Below are 22,881 nucleotides of genomic sequence, written 5' to 3' on the forward strand. Positions count from 1 at the left end.
TCAATATATCATCATTAGTGATTTTATAATATAAATTACTGTCAGCACTGCCTTTAGTAAAACCAAGCTGTTACTACTTATCAAATTGCCATTAGTTTTATATCCAAAGTCATTCTATATACTCTAGTCAGTTACTACTACCAAAATATTTAGTCGGTATGAACAGTCTAGTCGGTTACAGAAGGAAAACAGTCACAAAACCCAGTATACACCGAGCTGTCTACTGAGTGTTATTTCATGTCTACCAAGCAATAAAGATAATACATCGAGTTGATATACACCGAGTGAAACGTGTTACCATATTCATTGAACCTGGACACACATATGAAAATGTGTTACAAGATCGAGGCACATAGAACCATTATCGCATTGGAAATTGTACATATAGATTTTGTAAAATTTTGACGTCATCTAACCAATGAAATATTTTGTATGGTTATTCATTCAAGAAATCATGTTTGTAAGATTGAAGCAATGAATCAGATCACCGACTTAAGAAATCTATTTATACAACATGAATTTAGGGTTAGAGATATATGTGAATGAGAGAAATGTGTGTGCATATGTGAATGAAGCAAGACTTATGTGATACATGAGAAATCACAGAGTATTATGACTGTTACAGAGACACAGAGGTCATCGAGAAGGTTTTTAGAGAACAGTCAAAGAACAGAGTAAACAAAAGGGTTTACCGAGTTACTTTATGAGTTACCAAGGTATGCTATAGGCAAGGTAATCTTATTTTGAGCACATAGAATCTGCTACAACATTTCAGATGTAAAGTTGCAGATATTTGTAAAATCTTATTGTAATATTTTGAAGTTGTAAGAGAAACCTTTAACAGGGTAAAAGACTCTAATCAAGTCTATAAATTGTAAAGCCTCTAACCAGGTGCAAAATTTATATAAAGTTTTGTAAAATCCTTTAGCAAGGTAGATCTAATAGATCTTGTTACTCCTAATAGGGTAAGCTATCAGAAATAGCTAAATATGTAGCTCTAACCGAGCACTCTTTATTATTGCAGTAGTGAAGTTGTGGGTGCCATCCCCACCGCAATTTTTCTCTCTAACCAAGAGTTTCTGCGTAACCAAAATATATGTGTTATGGAGTGAATCATGTATTATTGTTACTTATTTGTTTTAGCTTTATGTTATGTTACAACAGTTTTTGGTTTATGCATAAAAGTAAAGATATTGTTTATAAAAGGATTTGAAGTACTGATTCACCCCTCCCGTCTCAGTACATTAGCTTTCCATATTGGGCCTAACAATTGGTATCAGAGCTTGAATCTTGGAAAAGGGTTTAACTGCCTAAAGAGAAAGATCTTATCAATGGAAGGCTACAAACAATCTTAGAGGATTGTGTATCTGCAAGAAGAATTGGATCATGCTAATCAAGTGATTGCAGACATGCAAAGGAAAATGCAAAAATATTTGAAAGTGAGAAAAAGATTATCTGATGATTTGCAGGACTCTCAAGAGTTAGTGGAACAAATTGAGACATCATTTGAGAACAGTATGTCTGAAGAGACTGAAGAAATGATTGGACAATTGAAAGAAAAGAACAAAGCACTGGCTGATCAACTAAAAGCAATGAAAAGAGAACATGAACATTTCAGCACACAGATGACTGAAAATCTTGATGCATTGAGGACAACCGAGGACAAAGTAAGAGATCTAGAAAGAGAGAAACAACGACTTGAAGCTTTAGTATCTGATAAGGATGATGAAATCATAAGGTTGACTGGGATTCAACAAAATCTGTTAGATCAACTAGGTTATGCACATCATGAAGTAAATCTGAAAGATGATGAGAATCAAGCATTGAAACTGAATACAAGATGACCCTACAAAGAAGGAGGACTCGATTACAAAGGAAAAGACTCTACCGAGAAGAGAATCTGCACTACTAAGAGAGGAGAATCATCAAAGCAAGCTGGAATCAAGAAGAACATCAAAAGAAAGAAGCCTATTTGCAACTACTATGGAAATCAAGGTCATACTACCAACATGTGTCAAATCAGAAAAGGTAAGCAACCGAATGCCACTAAGACCAATGGTTATTGTTACAATTGCAATAAATATGGTCACACATCTAATCAATGTAGGACAAAGTCTGTTAACAATTATCAGAAGGCAAAATTCAAAGGGTTTTGTAAAAACTGCAATAGATATGGACATAGTACCGAGAAGTGTTGGTTTAAGCAAAAGAATCACATGTGGTCTGCACAACGAGCAAATACTAGAGGTTACCAAACTCACACAGATCCTTACCGACAATATTTTGCAGTACCATGGGATTACAATACAAGGATATGGTGTGAATGTTGTGGAAGATATGGACATATAAGTGCCAACTACTTTATAAGGTTTGGAATGAACAACCGAAGATCATGGAGAAATCCTAGTATGGCATGTTTTCATTGTCACAAAGTTGGACACTTGGCTGGAGATTGCAAAGAACAACCTAGAGAGGACATAGAGGAAATAAAAGAGAAATTAAAGATGATTTGTAGAAAGAAGGAAATTGTGTCAAATAAAGAAAGCACCTTACCCATCGAGTTAGGTGCTCCCACTCCAAATTAATCGATAAAGGTATGAAGGGACTGCATTCTAACAAGGTTAAATCTTAAACAGTTCCTATTTTAGTATGTACTGAATTCAAAATCTGCATAGTAAGATGTAGTAGTAAGTTTGAAATTCTATCAAAGTCTTTTGAGCACTTTACAGGAAATCTGTCAAGTCAGTGAATTCAAGAAGCCTGTCAAGTCGGTATATGAAGGAAATTCGGTTACTCGGTTAAAGTGCAAAAAGGGAAAGAAAGTTAAGTAGAACCGAGTGCATTTAATGTCTTTGACCTAACTTGCATGGAGCCCGATAAAGTTTATTATGTACTTAAAGCATTCTTCAAGGTCACTTTCATTCACCAAGTTTTCGAAAAGCAGAGTAGAGCGAATCAAGGCGATCAAACAATCTTGAAAGCGAAATCTAAGATATTTACATCAAATCTTATCGCATTGCTAAGCTAGTTTACTGAACTCATTAAGTTGTTATTATTTGCTGAGTGTGAAGTGTCTGCCGTTTGTTAAGTTCTCAAACCCTAAGGTTCCTGTGTCAATTTTTATCTGAAATCAAAATGGCACCTAAGATCCAAGACCCCATTGTTGTCAAGAATGTAGAGAAGCCCTCACTAAAATACTCTTTGACTCCCAAAATTGCATCTGAACCGGATGACAAAATTGCCTTTTCACTCATCCTGGATTGAGTCTTGTTAGTCAAGGATGTGAGATTCTTCACCAAATGTCATGTTGAAGAACTCGGTCATGTTGAGATCAAAGATGCATATGGTGAATTGTGCACGGATGGTAAAATGGATAGCAAGTATGAGCACATCAAAATCAAGGGATTGACTAAAGCCCTAACCTATCCCATGTGTTCAAACCCCAGTGGGTCAAGTTTGTACTAAGTCGAGTGCATGATGATTTCATGTGGCTACAAGAGCAACTATTTAAGATCACTAAAGAAATCATTCATCTGATCACCGGTTATCCTATCTATGATCATGCTCAAGCACAAAAAATGATATCATAGAAGGAATTGATCAGTTTGACTGGAGTAGAATTTGATTGCAGAGGTCTAAAGTTGAACAATGTCACTGATCTTGAACTCAAATTTGCCATTAGAGTAATTGGTTACTGTTTCTTCCAATCAGCAAGGGAAAATAGTGTACCCTTTGTAGTAGTGGACTTAGCATACAAAATTGTTAAGAAAGGCATGAAAATTGACTTGTGTGAAGTATTGTTGAAGAAATTGTTTGAAAATCTGAACACAATCAGGAAGCCGAAGAAGAACAACTCGGTAAATACTCTAAAATTTGGATCACTACTTGTATGTATGTTTTTCTACTTTGAGAAGTTTTTTCCAATAGTCGGTAAAGTTGTTTGGGAACTACACCGACCAATCACCCATCAGATCAATGACTTCATCAAGAAGTTGGGTGATAACTTTAATGATATAATGGATGATTACTTTAGCAAGTTCCAAGAGAAAATGCATAACAGGTACCAGATTCCACCCCAGCTAGTAGAAAAATGCAAAGATGAAATATATTTTGAAGTCGACACCGATTACTGTTATGTGAATGCCGTGGAACTGAGGACTCAATCTTTGCCACCTATGGGTTACGAGACTGATTTTGATATCACACAACAACAAATCGATGCATTTCTGACACTACCAAGGCATACTACCAAACTGAGGTATGGAACCTATGAAGAGGTGAAAGAAAAAGTAAAGATGAGCATTGTAGTACCCAAAGCTACAAGGAAGGCATCAAAGATGATTAAGGCATTAACTGAGAAATTTGGAGAAGAGTCTTCCTCCACACTTGTCAAAGGCATTCTAGCCATCACTGAAGAGGAGACAAAAGCCCAAGAAGCAGCCATAACACTTAGCACCGAATTGCCTAAGGGAAAAGTGTTGAAGAGAAAGAAACAGGACACTTCAATGACCCTACCAACATAGAGACCTAACACAAGGGCATCTACTGCATCACCAAGTAAGAAAAAAAAGACTGTTGTCATTCCTAAGGTAACTAGAACTTACAAGAAATCTACTCGGAGACTCATTTTGCCAAAAGAGTCGAGTGATACTGAATCTAAAGATGCAAGTAAATTTTAGATTGTGAAAAGCAAGAAGGTAGATGTACATAGTGTAGAAATTTTTTGTAATAATCTGAACAAATATGGTGGATTTGGTGGATTTAGATTTGTCAAATATGAATCCAGATCTACTGATGAAAAGAGGCAAATTGAAGAAGCTGTCATTTGCACACTTCTAAAATTTCGGGTGGTCCCATTAGAAGTATGTAATTCTATTCCTAAGGAATTATATGCACATATTGAAACCAGATGGCAATATGCCCTAGACTCGGAGAAACAAATCAGAGAAAGAAGTCTGGTGCATCTCTTTCCTGATATGTCGGTTGATGAAATAAAAGAACATCTGACAAACAACCAAACACAATTTACAGTAAAACAAAAGGCCTTGAAATTGATGAATGGCCTGTATATAGAAGTGGAGAAAGAAACAAAAGAGCAATGGCAGGACATCTTTCGAAGAAAGAATGCTGGTGAACAATCTACAATGGAAATAGTCGATGTCACTGACCAAGAGCCTAATGTCACCAAGCAAGACCCTACTGACACCATTCAAATAGATGAAAATATCATGGATGCAGAGGCACCTGAACAAGAAATGATAGAAGGTAATGCTTATGCAAAACTTATCTCTAGTGAATCTGTTTTGGAACAAGTTAAGCCTTGCCCACCGATCAATCAACCTGCTACAATGGAAGCTCCTCAGGATACAGATGAAGTCACCGAAGGTCAAAAGTCTACAGCAGAAGTTACTTCACAAGAACAAACCTCTCAAGCACCTTCTAGCACAGAAAATGTTACAGCTGAGACACCAAGCACCGAGACACCGAAGGACACTCCCGAGGCTAAAGAAACTGACCAAAGTGTTGTCTCTATTGAGCAACCTACTGAGGGTCCTCAAGCCTCTCAAGCTATTGTAGTGGTTCACCCAGTGAAAGGTAAAGAAAAGAAGTTGAAAAAGCATAGTTTCAAAATAGATTTATCGAAACCGATAGTGTTGCCCAATGTAGACATCTCCAAATTGAAAGGGCAAGCACTCACTGAATTCGGTGAACTGTGCAAAGCAAAGGTTGAATAGGAGAAGCAACTGGCCATACAAAAGAAGAATAAAGTACTTTAGAAGGTAAAGACCTTACTATCAGATATGCTACCTTTAGCTACTGTATCAACCGATGCAACCATCCATATTCAATTGGATGAACTCCTAAATTAGATTGAGACATCTGGAGTAGAAGCATCCAAATACTTGAGCAAACTAAAAGACAAGGAGCTAACTGCTAAAATGATAGAGGAAGTACAAAAATCCATTGCTGTTGGCAAGGTAAAACTTGTCAAATTTATTGCTGAGTTGTCCCCTCAACTCAAGCACATTCTTTCATTATTTTAGAAACTCTGCACATTTTCTTTATTCATTAAGGACATTAAGAATAAAATAGAAGCAATTGAGAAAGAGATCACCGATCTCTCAAATAAGTTGACCCCTGAGCCCAATTCAGTTCAGAATTTTTATACTAAGCTACAACAGCTCATGGCTCAACAATTGGAACTGAGGAATGAAGAACACAAGATTAGGATGGACATAATGACACTTCAAACATTATTCCTTCCTCATCTTTCATCCGTTCAAGAACAGCTCAACTAAGCCACTTACCTCTCTACTACACAAGAGGGAAGCACTTTAGATGGCTTAATTTCATTATTGGCTGATATTAATGCACATAATTCTTTAATGGATAGTGTAAAGGATGCACTCTCTATTGCTCTCACCGAAGCCAAGACAAAGTACAAATCCATTTTTTATCAGTTGCCACCTCCAAATGGTAACTAAATTTTGATGTTTGTCAAAAAGGGGGAGTATATCATCAGAGTATATATAGCATCAAAGTACACAGGGGGAGTGTATAGTATTCAAAGTATCAAACAATCGGAGTGTAGTATACAAGGGGAGTATACCAAGCAGAATGAGCAGGATAAGCAGAGTATCCAAGAGCAGTAAACCGAGCAGTGAATAGAGGAAAGAACAATGATTACAGAGTATTGATCACCGAGCACACATAATCAGAGTTTTGTACAACATATTGATAAGGGGAGTATATTTGATTATACTATCATTGACTAATGTATATACTGTATGTTTAGTCAAATTTTGTAAAGTATACAAATTTTCGAGTAATGACTTTGAAAGTAGTTTTGTCAAACATCTCAACTAATGTCAAAAGGGGAGATTGTTACTACTTATCAAATTGCCATTAGTTTTATATCCAAAGTCATTCTATATACTCTAGTCGGTTACTACTACTGAAATATTTAGTCAGTATGAACAGTCTAGTCGGTTACAGAAGGAAAACAGTCACAAAGCCCAGTATACACCGAGCTGTCTACCGAGTGTTATTTCATGTCTACCGAGCAGTAAAGATAATACACTAAGTTGATATACACCAAGTGAAATGTGTTACCAGATTCATTGAACCTGGACACACATATGGTAACATGTTACAAGATTGAGGCACATAGAACTGTTATCACATTGGAAATTGCACATATAGATTTTGTATAATTTTGAGGTCATCTAACCAATGAAATATTTTGCATGGTTATTCATTCAAGAAATCATGTTTGTAAGATCGAAGCAATGAATCAGATCATCGACTTAAGAAATCTATTTATACAGCATGAATTTAGGGTTAGAGATATATGTGAACTAATGTGATACATGAGAAATCACAGAGTATTATGACTGTTATAGAGACACAGAGGTCACCAAGAAGGTTTTTAGAGAACAGTCAAAGAATAGAGTAAATAGAAGGGTTTACCAAGTTACTTTATGAGTTACCAAGGTATGCTATAGGCAAGGTAATCTTATTTTGAGCACATAGAATCTGCTACAACATTTCAGATGTAAAGTTGCAGATATTTGTAAAATCTTATTGTAATATTTTGAAGTTGTAAGAGAAACCTTTACAAGGTAAAAGACTCTAATCAAGTCTATAAATTGTAAAGCCTCTAACTAGGTGCAACATTTATATAAAGTGTTGTAAATCCTTTAGCAAGGTAGATCTAACAGATCTTGTTACTCCTAATAGGGTAAGCTATCAGAAATAGCTAAATATGTAGCTCTAACCGAGCACTCTTTATTATTGCAGTAGTGAAGTTGTGGGTGCCATCCCCACCACAGTTTTTCTCTCTAACCAAGAGTTTCTGCGTAACCAAAATATATGTGTTATGGAGTGAATCATGTATGATTGTTACTTATTTGTTTTAGCTTTATGTTATGTTACAACAGTTTTTGGTTTATGCATAACAATAAAGATATTGTTGATAAAAGGATTTAAAGTACTAATTCACCCCTCCCCTCTCAGTACATTAGCTTTCCATATTGGGCCTAACACAAGCTTCAAAAGATATTTATCCAACCTTGCATACCAAGCTCTAGGTGCTTGCTTGAATCCATATAAAGCTTTCCTTAACTTGCAAACCATATCTATATCATCTGATAGTGAAAAACCATCAAGTTGCTCAATATAAAATTCCTCATCAATATCCCCATTCAGAAAAGAACATTTAACATCCATATGATAAACCTTGTAGTTTTTATAAGCATCATAGGCAAGAAATAATCTTACAACTTCAATCCTAGCTATAGGTGCAAAAGTCTCTCCATAATCAATTCCTTGCTTCTGAGAATATCCTTTAGAAACCAATCTAGCCTTATTCCTTATAATTTTACCATCCTCATTCAATTTATTCCTAAAAACCCATTTAGCTCCAATAACATTTTTATTTTTAGGCCAGGGAACCAAAGTCCATGTGCTATTTTTCTCAATCTAATCTAATTCTTCTTCCATAGCTTTTAACCAATGTTCATCTAAATAAATGCTTCAATTATTGATACTGGTTCAACTTGTGAAATTAAACATACCTCATTAGTTTCTAGTCTTCTTCTTATCATCACTCCATTGTTCTTATCCCCAATGATCTGATCTTCAGAATGATTCAATCTCACAAACCTAGGAGTCTTCTGACAATTGTTCCTCTTCCCTATTCTTTAGTTATTGTAGAACAATATGATGTTGTCGGAGTAGCTGGTTACACTCTTTGTTCCGATAAAGGTGCTACCAGCTCAGATATAATCATTTCCACTGTCGGTTCCTTCTCATAAACTCTGATTTGACTTCTGTTCAGCTCATCTACTTTGACATTAGCACTCTCCACAATTCTCTGCAATCTCTTGTTATAACATCTATATGCTTTTCTTTCATTAGAATAACCAAGAAATATGCCTTCATCACATCTAGGATCAAATTTCCCAATAGTATCATCTCTCATGATATAACGTTTACTACCAAAAATTTTGAAATACTTAACTGTAGGTGTATTGCCAAACCATAATTCATAAGCTGTCTTACCGGTTTCCCCTTTGATATGTACTATGTTGAATGTATGAAATGTTATACTCACTACTTCTCTTCAGTAGATATGAGGTAGATTAGATTCCATCATCATTGTTCTAGTAGCATCCAAAATAGTTCTATTCTTCCTTTCCACAACTCCATTCTGCTGAGGTGTTTAGGGAGTAGAAAATTGTCTTCTTATACCATGCTTGTCACAAAAGTTATTAAACTCACTAGATGTGAATTCTCCACCATGATCTGATCTCAAACATTTAATCTTCAATCCTATCTCAGTTTCCACTTTAGCCTTAAAGATTTTGAACTTTTCAAATGCTTCATATTTTTCTCTCAAAAAAGTAACCCACATCATTCTAGAATAATCATCAATGATTAGCATGAAATATCTATCACCATGAAAAATTTTAACTCTAGCAGGGCCACATAAATTAGTATGAAAAAGATCAAGAACATAATTTGATTTATCTTGTATACTCCTAAAAGAGGTTCTGACCTGTTTACCTATTTGACATTCTTTACATACCAGATTATAGGGCTTCAAAATATTAGGTATATCCCTAACTGCCTTAGTTGAACTGAACTTCACAATGCAATGTCTTTGTACTAGTTGCAATATCCAAGCCAGATTTGTTAATGATTTTGCATTTTCAATCCTTGAACTATAATTGAAATCCCTTATCTACCAATTGTCCTACACTCAAAAGATTAAGCTTCAAACCTTCAACATAATAAACATTGTTAGTATTGTTCTTACCATCCAATGATATAGTTCCTTTTTCTTTGATCATACATGCCTTGTCATATCCAAATATAACTAGTCTGCCGTAAAATTCTTGCAAAGACAAAAACTTCCCTTTATCTCTAGTCATATGATGTGAACAACCACTGTTAATTACCCATTCATCCTTGTCTTCAATTTTAGTAGCAAGTTCCTTCTCTTCAAGTACATTCTCTTCCAGTGCCAGATCACTTCCTTGATAGCCAGGAACACCCGTTCCTTCCCATTGTCGGATCCACTAGCAGAGTCTTATGTCGGTTCATCACCTGAATCGGTAATGCCTTCCTCATCTTCTATGTAGCATGATTTGTCTCTGTTTTTCTTGTACTTATATTTTTTTTATATCCAGGGTTAGGCTTAAATGATCTTCTAACTCTTTCTTCAAATCTTGAATTCCTTTTAGGACATCTAGATGCAAAATGACCAATCTTACTACATGAAAAACATTTAAAAGGTACTTTTGCTTCATACTTACTTCCTACTAGTCCTTTAGGTACTCTTCTAGCAGATAGAGCTCAAAGTTGCTCAAACTCATCATCTTCTCTCTTCATATCTTCTAACTCCTTTGCATATAAATATTTCCAGTCTTTCTTACCAGTTGTAGATGTAGATGCATGAAAAGTAGGTTCAGTTTTCATAGCTCAAAAGAAGATAGTTTCCCAACCAAGGTATCTCTGTTGATAGATGTATTAGACATTGTTCTCAACTCATTAATTTCATAGCCTTCATTTTGTAAGCTAGTCGTAGGGCTCTCAGGACTTTAGAAACAATTTCATCTTCGCTCAGAGTTCCACCACAACATTGAATTCCCATAACAATCTCACTTACCCTTTCCATGAATGCAGTAATCCTTTCATCTTCTTCCATCTCTAGGTTTTAATATCTCACCTGATAACCATCAAGTTTAGCAATCTTCACTATAGGGTGACCTTCATTAAGAGTCTCCAACTTATCCCATATAGCCTTTCCAGATGATTTGTCAGTTAATCCCATTATTTGCTGATCAAAAAGTGCACACAAGAGGGCTTCTCTTGCTCTACAATCATTCTCAAGCTCCTTGTCTAGGTTTCCCAAAGGAGGATTGCTAGATCTTAGATTATAAGGTATGACACCATTCTGTGTGATCTCCCAAATATCCTTGCCAAGACATCTCAGATGAGTCTCCATCCGAATCTTCCATACTGTGTAATTTGTTCCATCAAGGCTCATAATATCCCTTCGAAAGATAGCTCCAGAAGAACTGGATGAGCTTGAACTGTTAGTCACCATAGGATCTTCCTCAAGCGATTAACATTTCTGTAGAGAGGACCAAAGCTTTGATACCAATTGTTAGATAGTTCAGATAACTAGAAGACAACTAAGAGGGGGGGTGAATAAGTTGTACAGATTACAAGAACATTCAACAATTAAAACTTTAATACCGGAACCCAAAATAATAATACCAAAATAGCAGTTAAACCAATTATGCATAATCAATAATCATAGAATAAAAGCCATCTACATAACACCAAGATCTGTATGTGGAAAACTTGGTAAAGGGAAAAACCATGGTGGGAAGCCTACCCACAGCCCGATAATACTTCTGCAGTAAGTATATGAATTGCAATGAAGGGACATGCACTTGTAGGAAGGCCAACATCCTAAAGCGCACTGCTCATCACAAAAGCGACTTCACCGACTACATATAAATCTAGACTACAATCCAGAGAAGTGTTGAATTGCAAAAGATAGCATCTCCTATGCTTGAGTATAGTTCTGGTTAAGCTCAATACCGGAGGACTAAATCCTCTTACATAAATCCAATTCGATCTTCAATGATCGACCAACTCCACTGCCTGAATGATATTACATTATTCGCACATTACATTCCTTGACCATGACCTCTTACATTAACCATGATGATCTACAAAGAGATCTTACATCTATTTATACAAACCCTCGACCATAAACAATCAAGTCGGCCACCAGACAATAAACTGATTACATCATTACAAACCATGTCGGCCTTATATCAAACAAGTAATATCAACACATAAGACATCCCAGAAATACATCAATAGGTCCTATCCACACGTTACATTAAAGCTGGTCTATAACCTAAATCAACCGGGACCAAGTATAGGTCCACAAGCTTCAACAATGATCTCCATTCACCAAGTCTTGAACACGATCACTAGTAGCATCTTAAAACTCCATCAGAAGCTACACCAACACCACTTATGCAATACATCAAAGATCTCCATCAAAATCTTTGCCGGTGAAACCCTCGCCGGAATCAAGAACCAATCTTCTAAGCAAGAAGGATAGCATCCAACCACCAGACCAAAAACAACTGACCAAATATGAGTATATGTATCATGAACAAGCCAATTCCATCACTAGACCATACTGGAGCATGCCGGATCATACCAGATCCAAGTTAACTAGAAACCACCTAACCTACCGAGACTAGAAGGGTGCCGGTAAAGTATCCAAATAGCTAGTGTTGACATAAATGCAACACATAATCAATTCCACCAAATGGCTAGCATTTAGCACCTTTTTTCTCATTCATTATGACGTCGACACTTGTCAAACTCTATTTCAATCTTCCTCTAGGGTTTAAGTATAGGGATTCCTTGTTATTTCTATAAGGATTCATTTTTTATTTGTATGATGTAACATACTGTGCATCAATAAAATTCTTAAGTTGTTGAGAAAATCTATCTTGCTTGATCTCAATTTGTGATAAGTGTTTTTCTTGTAGGTGATTCATTGTAAGAAAGTTAAGTAGTGGTACAACTTCCTACACTAACCTTGAGAGGAGGGTAATGCAAAAAATTTTACAGATCGTCACAATAGTTACAGAAAACAAAAATAGATATAATAACATTCAAACCATAACACAATTATTTAAGTGGGTAAAATCCTTTCGAGAGAAAAACCCCATGCTCCAAAAGCCACCCAATATATTATTCCACAATCAAAATAGATTACAATATACTTGCAAAGAAAGCTCTTCGCAAGAGTACCACTAAAGAGATTCAGAGGTAACTCAATAGCTATAAGACTCTTACAGACAACCTCTATCTCACATACCTCATATATAGGAGAGACAATACAAGAAACATGTTAGATAACTTAGATAACTAGTGAACAACTGAGAGGGGGGGGTGAATCAGTTGTTAACAGATTATAGAACTTTAAGAATTCAAACCTTATTACCAAAATAACAGATATAATAGTTAAGAAAAAAAATAAACCACAAAACATTTACCAACCATCCACAAAAGATAACACCAAGATTTGTACATGGAAAACCCGGTAAAGGGAAAAACCATGGTGGGAAGCCTACCCATAGTCAGATAATACTTCTGTAGTAAGTATGTGATTAGAGAAAGAGGGGCCTACACATGCAAGAAGGCCAACAACCTAGAGCACACTGGTCATCACAAAAGGAGCCTCACTAACTACAAAATAAATCCCAACTACAATCCGGAAAGAAGAGTGAACTGCAAGAATAGCATCTCCTATGCCTGAATACAGTTCTGATTAAGCTTTGTATTGGAGGTCTTAAACCTCTTTCACCAACCCAATTTGATCACCTATGATTGATAAAAACCTCTGCATATGATTACAACCTTATTCACACACATATAATCCTATATCCCAAAAACCCACAAATATGCCCATGATCTACAAAGAGATCTTACATCATATTTATACCAACCTAGGACCTAAACAATTAGGTCAGACAACTAAAAGATAATACAATAAATTCATAACATAAACCCGCAATCCAATGATCAACCAAGTTGGCCTAAGATCGAAACAACATAATCCAATCAATAGATCCAATCAGAAACACATCAGGATCATCCACCAACATGTTACATAAACTGGTCCATAACCTAGCCAAATAAGATAGCATTATCTCTGGACCCAAATCCAACACTAGCGATCAATAGGAACATGAACAAGATAGCCAACAACATTTTGAAATCCATCTAGAAGCCATGCTAATACCACTTATCACGTACATCAAAAGATCTTCAACAAAGTTCTGCCTGTAAAACCCTTACCGATGACCAAAAGGCTTACTAGAACAAATGATAGCTCCTCAGTCATCAAATTCCAAACCAACTGATCGTGATACACATCTGAATAGCATGAATGACATATCCAAACCAATTCCATAAACTGAAGCATACCAGAGCATACCATATCAATAACATAATCCAACCGTTCTACCAGAACCTACCGAAAACCGGTAAAAAACCAAAACAATGAGTGTTGCCATCAATGAAAAACATCAATGCAACATATAATTAATTCCTCCAATTTGCCAACAATCTCCCCCTTTGGCATTGATGGCAACACTAGACATGAAAAACATCTAGTATCAACTACTATGATAAGTGCTCCATGTAGTGCATCAATCAAGTCTCTACCAAAGGGGTAGAAACATACATGGAGCACTTAGTGAAATGGGTAGATCAACCAGTATCTGAAGCTACTTGGGTGGAGGAGAGCAGGTTCAAGACACTTGGCATAGACCCGGCTCTCATCTCTTCTTCTTTTTCTTAGTTGTGGGTAGAGGGGGAGTATGGTGTAGGAGCACCCTTTCAAGCTCTCCCTCCTTCTTGTTTTGTTGGTGTTATGCTTCTTATGAAGCCATTGTACATAAAAGAATGAGCCATGTGCTCATAGAAGCTAGTTAGGGTCCTAGTGGAGATCTTAGGGGTCATAAGTCAAGATTGAGATATTCTTGAAAATGGAGGGTATGTGTGTCTTTTTGGTGTTTAGGGGTCCTTCATAGCATGGTGGTGTCCTTAAGTTGGCCCATTGTGGGTCTAGGAGTCATGAAGAGCAACATTGGGAAAGTTGCTCAAAAGTTGCAAACGTTGCATGACAACTTTTAAAAGTTGTCAAGCAACTTTTCCACCTAGAGGCCAAAATCCTTAGTTTGGTGTGGAAAACCCTAATATGGGCACAAAAACTGAGGCAAGGATGTTATAAGTATTTGCAAACCCTAAATGCATGGGTTGGATGTCAGAGATTGTATGGCCCAAGCAAGAAGAGCTTGACTATGACTGTTTGTTGGTTACCAGTCAGATTGAATGAAGTTATCGGGCAAGTAAATGGATTGAACTGCATGCAAAACTTTGTGAAATGTCTTCTATGGTGTAAATACTTTCATTGTGAGTGATTATTTTAGGTTTTTATTTACCGGTTGAGTGTGTTTGTAAATAGTTTGTAATTTGCAGTCTCACTGTCCAGTTTTGGACTGGTTGTGCAAATGAAGTCATAACTCCATTCCCCATTGTGGAATCACCATGAAACCATGGGGAATGGAAGTTAAGACCCTGTACTATAGTCCCATGCAAGAAGGGCCCTTAAAAATGCCAGAAGGCCAAGCAAAGACCCACTCCTAGGTGAGACTGGACAGTGCCCGGTTAGGAGAGGTCAAATTGCAGAGGTCTTGGAGAGCAAGGTTGGTTAGTGGAGAGTGCATCCTTTGGAGGAGGTGCAGAGGAGTGAGTGAAGCATCATTGGTGTGAAGGAGGAGCCTCCACCAATCCAAGCAAGGTGGCTAAAACTCAAAACACTCACTGTGACCCAAGCAGACCCTAAAAACCCTCACAAAAACCCTTGAAAACCTTAAAATCCACCTAGGACAGTGTACAGACTCTTGGGGGCCTAAAACCTAGAAAATCCATGAGTCCTTGCTAAATTAATTTCAGTCCATTTTGGGAGATTAGGTTGTTTGTGCATCATTTGTGAGAGGGAGCCCTAAAGGACCGGGTAGGAGGCCTAATTGGTCCTAATCCTTGTAGCCCTATTTGAAGGCAAAAACACAAAATAGTGAAATCAGTAAGGAGTTGAACACTTGAAACCTCTTGGGGGCTCATGAATGGGTGGAAAGACCATGAAATAGACCTGATACAACCTTTCTAAGACCTTGGAAGGTGTGGAACAAGCCTAGCCCTTATTAGCAATAACAAGGGGTTTTGAGTCTCATGAGTAGGTGAGACCTTTGGAGAAGCATTGCAACTCATTGCTGGGTGGATTGGGCAAGGTCAGGGGATTCCTCAAGAAAAGGAAGTCCTAGAGACCCTAGGGTGTGTAGAGAACACCAAGTGATCCAAGGAAAGGATCCAAGAGTATAAACTAGGCCAGTCTATCCCTAACCCCATCCCATCATACCTCTACCGAAACATTCAGTCGGTATGCACAAAATAGTCAGTTAAAGAAGAAAGTATTCACAGAGCCTAGTATACACCGAGTTGACTACCGTGTATCATTCCATGTCTATTGAGCAACAACAATGATACACCAAGTGAAATGTTTTACCAGATTCATTGAACCTAGACACACATGTGGAAACGTGTTACAAGATCGAGGAACATAGAACTGTTATCACATTGGAAATTGCACTTAAGGATTGTGTATGATTTTGAGGTCATCTAACCAATGAAATATTTTGTATGGTTATTCATTTGATAAATCATGTTTGTAAGATCAAAGCAATGAATCAGATCACCGACATAAGAGATCTATTTATACAACATGGATTGAGATCAGATATATACATGTAGTGTGACAGAGAGAGAGATATAGAGGTGTATGAAGAAATACATGTGTAATACATAAGAAAACACTAAGTGTTATGACTGTTACAGAGGCACAGAGGTCACCGAGAAGGATTTCAGAGAACAGTCAAAGACAGAGTAAATAGAAGGGTTTACCGAGTTACTTTATGGGTTACCGAGGTATGCTATAAGAAAGGTAATCTTATTATGAGCACATAGAATCTGCTATAACATTCCAGATGTAAAGTTGTAGATATTTGTAATGATTTATTATAATATTTTGAAGTTGTAAGAGAAACCTTTAACAGGGTAAAAGACTCTAACAAAGTCTATAAATTATAAAGCCTTTAACCAGGTACAACATTTAGAATAAGTGTTGTAAAATCCTTTAGCAAGGTAGATCTAAAGATCTTAATACTCCTAATAGGGTAAGCTATCAGAAATAGATGAACATGTAGCTCTAATCAAGCACTCTTTATTATTGCAGTAGTGAAGTTGTGGGTGCCATCCCCACCATAGTTTTTCTCTCTAACCAAGAGTTTCTGCATAACCAAAATATATGTGTTATGGAGTGAATCATGTATGATTGTTATTTATTTGTTTTAGCTTTATGTTATGTTGCAGTAGTTTTTGGTTTATGCATAACAATAAAGATATTGTTGTTGAAAGGTTTTGAAGTACTAATTCACCCCTCCCCTCTTAGTACATTAGCTTTCCATATTGGGCCTAACAATTGGTATCAGAGCTTGAATCTTGGAAAAGGGTTTAACAGCCTAAACATAAAGATCTTATCAATGGAATGCTATAAACAATCTTGGATAATTGTGTATCTGCAAGAAGAGTTGGATCATGCTAATCAAGTGATTGCAAACATGCAAAGACAAATGAATAAATCATTGAAAGTGAGAAGAAGATTATCTGATGATTTACAGGACTCTCAAGAGCTAGTTGAACAAATTGAAACATCATTTGAGAACAGTATATCTGAAGAGACTGAAGAAATGATTGGAGTACTAAAAGAAAAGAACAAAGCACTGGCTGATCAGCTAAAAGCAATGAAAAGAGGACATGAACATTTCAGCATACAGATGACTGAAAATGTTGATGCATTGAGGACAACTAAAGATAAAGTAAGAGATCTAGAAAGAGAAAAACAATAGCTTGAAGCATTAGTATCTGAAAAGAATGATGAAATCACAAGGTTGACTGTGATTCAACAAAATCTGTCAGATCAATTAGGTTATGCACATCATGAAGCAAATCTAAAAGATAATGAGAATCAAGCATTGAAACTTGAAGTATCAAGGTTGACCGATGAACTTGAAATAGAAAAGAAATCCAAGGAAACACTAAAAAGGAGTTATGAAGCATCAAATATGTTGGATGAGCAACTAAATACAAGAAAACCCAACAAAGATGCAGGACTCGGTTACAAAGGAAAATACTCTACCGAGAAGGGAATTCATACTACCGAGAAAGGAGAATCATCAAAGCAAGCTAGAAATAAGAAGAATATCAAAGGAAAGAAGCCTATTTGCAACTACTGTGGAAATCAAGGTCATATTGCTAACTTGTGCCAAATCAAAAAAGGTAAGCAACCAAATGTCACTAAGTCTAATGGTTATTGTTACAATTGCAATAAATATGGTCACACATCTAATCAATGTAGGACAAAGTCTGTTAACAATTATTAGAAGGCAAAATTCAAAGGGTTTTGTAAAAACTGCAATAGATATGGACATAGTACCGAGAAGTGTTGGCTTAAGCAAAAGAACTATATGTGGTCTACACACCGAGCAAATACTAGAGGTTACCAAACTCACACATATCCTTACCGACAGTATTCTGCAGTACCATGGGATTACAATACAAGGATATGGTGTGAATGTTGTGGAAGATATGGACATATAAGTGCCAACTACTTTATAAGGTTTGGAATGAACAACCGAAGATCATGGAGAAATCCTAGTATGGCATGTTTTCATTGTCACAAAGTTGGACACTTGGCTAGAGATTGTAGAGATCAACCTAGAGGAGACACTGAAGAAATAAAAGGCAAATTACAGATGATTTGGAAAAAGAAGGAAATTGTGTCAAATGAAGAAAGCACCTTATCTACCAAGTTAGGTGCACCTATTCCAAATTAATCGGTAAAGGTATGAAGGGACTGCATTCTCTCAAAGATTAAATCTTAATAGTTCCTATTTTATTATGTACTTAATTCAAAAACTACATAACTAAGATGTATTAGTAAGTTTGAAATTCTATCAAAGTCTTTTGGAGCACTTTACAAGAAGACTGTCAAGTCGGTGAATACAGGAAGCCTGTCAAGTCGGTAAATGAAGAAAGTCTGGTTACTCAGTTAAAGCACAGAAAGGAAAGAAAGTTTAGTGGAACCGAGTGCATTTAATGTTTTTGACCTAACCAGCATGGAGCCTGATAAGTTATATTGTGTACTTAAAGAATTTACATGGTCATTTTTCACTCACCAAGTTTTCAAGAAATCAGAGCAAAGCGAATCAAAGGCGATCAAATCACCTCTCGAGAAAATTTCAAAGGTATTTACATCAATCTTAATGCATTGTTAAGCTGGTTTACTGATCATATCAAGTTGTCATTATCTGCTAAGTGTGAAGCATCTGCCATTTGAAAATCTTCAAACCCTAAGGATCTTTTGTTAATTCTTATCTGAAATCTGCAATGGCACCTAAGATCCAGAATCCCGTTGTTGTTGAGAACATCGAAAATCCCTCACTGAAATACTCTTTAACTCCCAAAATTGCATCTGAACTGGATGACAAAACTGTATTTTCACTCATTCCGGATAGAGTTTTATTAGTCGAGGATGTGAGATTCTTTACCAAATGTCGAGTTGAAGAACTAGGTCACGTTGAAATCAAAGACACATATGATGAATTGTGCACCAATGGTAAAATGGATAGCAAGTATGAGCTCATTAAGATCAAGGGATTGACTAAAGCCCTAACCCATCCCCGTGTCTTCAAACCCCAGTGGGTCAAGTTTGTTTTAAGTAGAGTTCATGATGACTTCATGTGGTTAGAAGAGCAACCGTTTAAGATCACCAAGGAAATCATTCATTTGATCACCGGTTACCCTATTCATGATCATGCCCAAGCTCATAAAATGATATCACAGAAGGAATTGATCAGTTTAACCGGAGTAGAACCTGATTGCAGAGGACTAAAATTGAACAATGTCACTGATGCAGAACTAAAGTTTGCCATTAGAGTACTAGGTTATTGTTTCTTCCAATCAGCAAGGGAAACCAATGTACCTTGTGCATCAGTAGACTTAGCATATAAAATTGTGAAGAAAGGCATGAAAATTGATTTATGTGAGGTGTTGCTGAAAAACCTGTTTGAGAATCTGAACACCATAAGGAAACCAAAGAAGAACAATTCGGCCAATACACTAAAGTTTGGATCACTGTTAATATGCATGTTTTTCTATTTTGAAAAATTCTTTCTGTCAGTTGATAAAGTTGTTTGGGAGCTACACTGACCAATCACCCATCAGATCAATGACTTCATCAAGAAGCTAGGTGAAAATTTTAATGATATTATGGATGATTATTTTAGCAAGTTTCAGGAAAGGATGCATAACAGGTACCAGATTCCACCCAAGCTAGTGGAGAAATACAAGGATGACATGTGTTTTGAAGTGGACACTGATTACTGTTATGTGAATGTTGTGGAACCAAGAACTCAATATTTTCCACCAATGGGTTATGAGATCAATTTTGACATAACACAACAGCAAATAGATTCTTTTTTGACATTACCAAGGCATGCTACCGAGCTAAGGTATGGAACATATGAAGAAGTGAAGGAAAAAGTAAAAATGAGCATTGTAGTACCCAAAGCTACAAGGAAGGCAACAAAGATGATTAAGACATTAACAGAGAAATTTGGAGAAGGTTCTTCCTCCACACCTGTCAAAGGCACTATAGTAATCACCGAAGAGGAATCTGAAGCCCAAGAGGTAGCTATAACACTGAGCACCGAATTGCCTAAGGGAAAAGTGTTGAAAAGAAAGAAACATGATACATCAAAGGTATCACCGACTCCTCCTACTAAGAAACCTAACACAAGAGCATTTGCAGCTTCACCAAGTAAGAAAACAAAGAGTGTTGCCGCACCAAAGGTAACAAAAAATTACAAGAAATCTACTTGGAGACTCATTTTGGCAAAAGAGTCTAGTGACACCGAATTTGAAGATGCAAGTAAATTTCAGATTGTCAAGAGCAAAAAGGTAAATGTACATAGTGTTGAAAAATTTTGTGCTAATCTGAAGCAATATGGTGGATTTGGAGCATTCAGATACATTAAGTATGAATCCAGATCTGATGATGAAAAGAGACAAATAGAAGAAGCTATCATTTGCACACTATTGAAATTCCAATTGGGTCCATTGGAATTATCTAAGTCACTTCCAAATGAATTATATTTGCATATTGACAACAGATGGAAGTATGCCATGGATATGGAGAAATAGATGAGAGAAAGAAGTCTGGTATATCTTTTCCTAGACATGTCGGTAGATGAGATTACTGAACATCTGATGAACAGCCACAGAAAATTCCTAGTCAAGCAAAGAGCTTTGAAATTGATGAATGGGTAGAGAATGAGACCAAGGAAAAATGGCAAGAAAACTTTAAAATCAAGAATGATGGTGAGCAAGCTAAAGTTGAAATAGTTGATGTCACCGAGCAAGATCCTGATATCACCGAGTAGGACCCTGCTGACACTATACAAGTAGATGAAGATATCATGGATACAGAGACACTGGAATAGGAAATGATAGAAGGGAATGCTTATTCCCAACTTGTATCCAGTGAATCAATTTTGGAGCAAGTTCAACCCTATCCTCCGGTCAATCAACCTATTTCAACCAAGGCCCCCAAGGATACGGAGCAAAGCACAGAAGGTCACAAGACAACAGCAGGAGAAGGTACTTCTCAAGAACAAACCTCTCAAGCTCCTTCTAGCACTGAAAATGTTACATCTGAGACCCCAAGCACTGAAGCCGTGACGGACACAAAAAAGGCTACATCAGAGACTAAAGAAACCGACCAAAGTGTTACCTCTACCGAGCAACCTATCGAGGGTCAACAAGCCTCACAAGCCATTGTTTTAGTCCAACTGCAGAAAGGTAAAGAAAAGAAGATGAAAAAGCATAGTTTCAAACTAGATTTGTCCAAACCAATAGTGTTTCCCAATGTTGATATATCCAAATTAAAAGGGCAAGCACTTATTGAATTCGGAGAACTATGCAAAGCCAAAGCTGAACAGGAGAAGCAAATGGCTATTCAAAAGAAAAATAAAAACTTCAAAAGGTAAAAGCACTCTTAACCGATATGCTACCTGAAGCTACAGTAACCAAAGATGCAGCCATCCACATTCAACTAGATGAACTCCTTACCAAGATAGAGACATCTGGAGTAGATGCATCCGAATATTTGAGCAAGTTAAAGGACAAGGAACTCACTGCTAAAATGATTGAAGAGGTACAGAAAGCTTTTGCCATTGGCAATGTTAAACTTGTCAAATTTATTGCTGAGTTGTCCCCTCAACTCAAGCACATTCTTTATTTATTTCAAAAACTCTGTAAAGTCTCTCTATTCATTAAGGACATCAAAAATAAAACAGAAGCAATTGAGAAAGAGATCACCGATCTCTCAAATAAGTTGACCACTGAGCCTAATTCCATTCAGAATTTTTATACCAAGCTACAACAGCTCATGGCTCAACAATTGGAACTAAGGAATGAAGAATACAAGATAAGGATGGAAATAATGACACTTCAAACATTATTCCTTCCTCATCTTTCATCCATCCAAGAACAGATCAACAAAGCTACCTCCCTATCCACTCAACAAGAGGGAAGCACCTTAAATGGACTCATTTCACTGTTAGCTAACATTCAAGCGCAAAATTCACTCATGGACAGTGTTAAGGATGCCCTCTCTGCTGCTCTCACCAATGCCAAGACAAAGTACAATTCCATTTTTGACCCGTTGCCACCACCGAATGGTAACTAAGTCTTGATGTTTGTCAAAATGGGGGAGTGAATATCATATCAAAGTATACAGGGGAATGTAGTATACAGGGGGAGTATATATCGAGTATATACCGAGCATGACAGAGTTTTCAAATTTTGATAGTGAACAGAAAATAGAGCAGTGAACCGAGCAGTTATCATAGAACATTGATCACCAAGCATGCAAAATCAAAGTTTTGTACAGTATAAGTGATAAGGGGAGTATATCTAAATATACTATTTCATTGACTAATGTATATACTGTTTGTTTAGTCAAATTTTGCAAGTATATAGATTTTTTGAGTTATGACTTTGAAAGTAGTTTTGTCAAACATCTCAACTAATGTTAAAAGGGGAGATTGTTACTACTTATTAAGTTGCCATTAGTTTCATATCCAAAGTCAT

This window comes from Cryptomeria japonica, chromosome 3, assembly GCF_030272615.1.
Source record: "Cryptomeria japonica chromosome 3, Sugi_1.0, whole genome shotgun sequence".
NCBI lineage: Eukaryota > Viridiplantae > Streptophyta > Pinopsida > Cupressales > Cupressaceae > Cryptomeria > Cryptomeria japonica.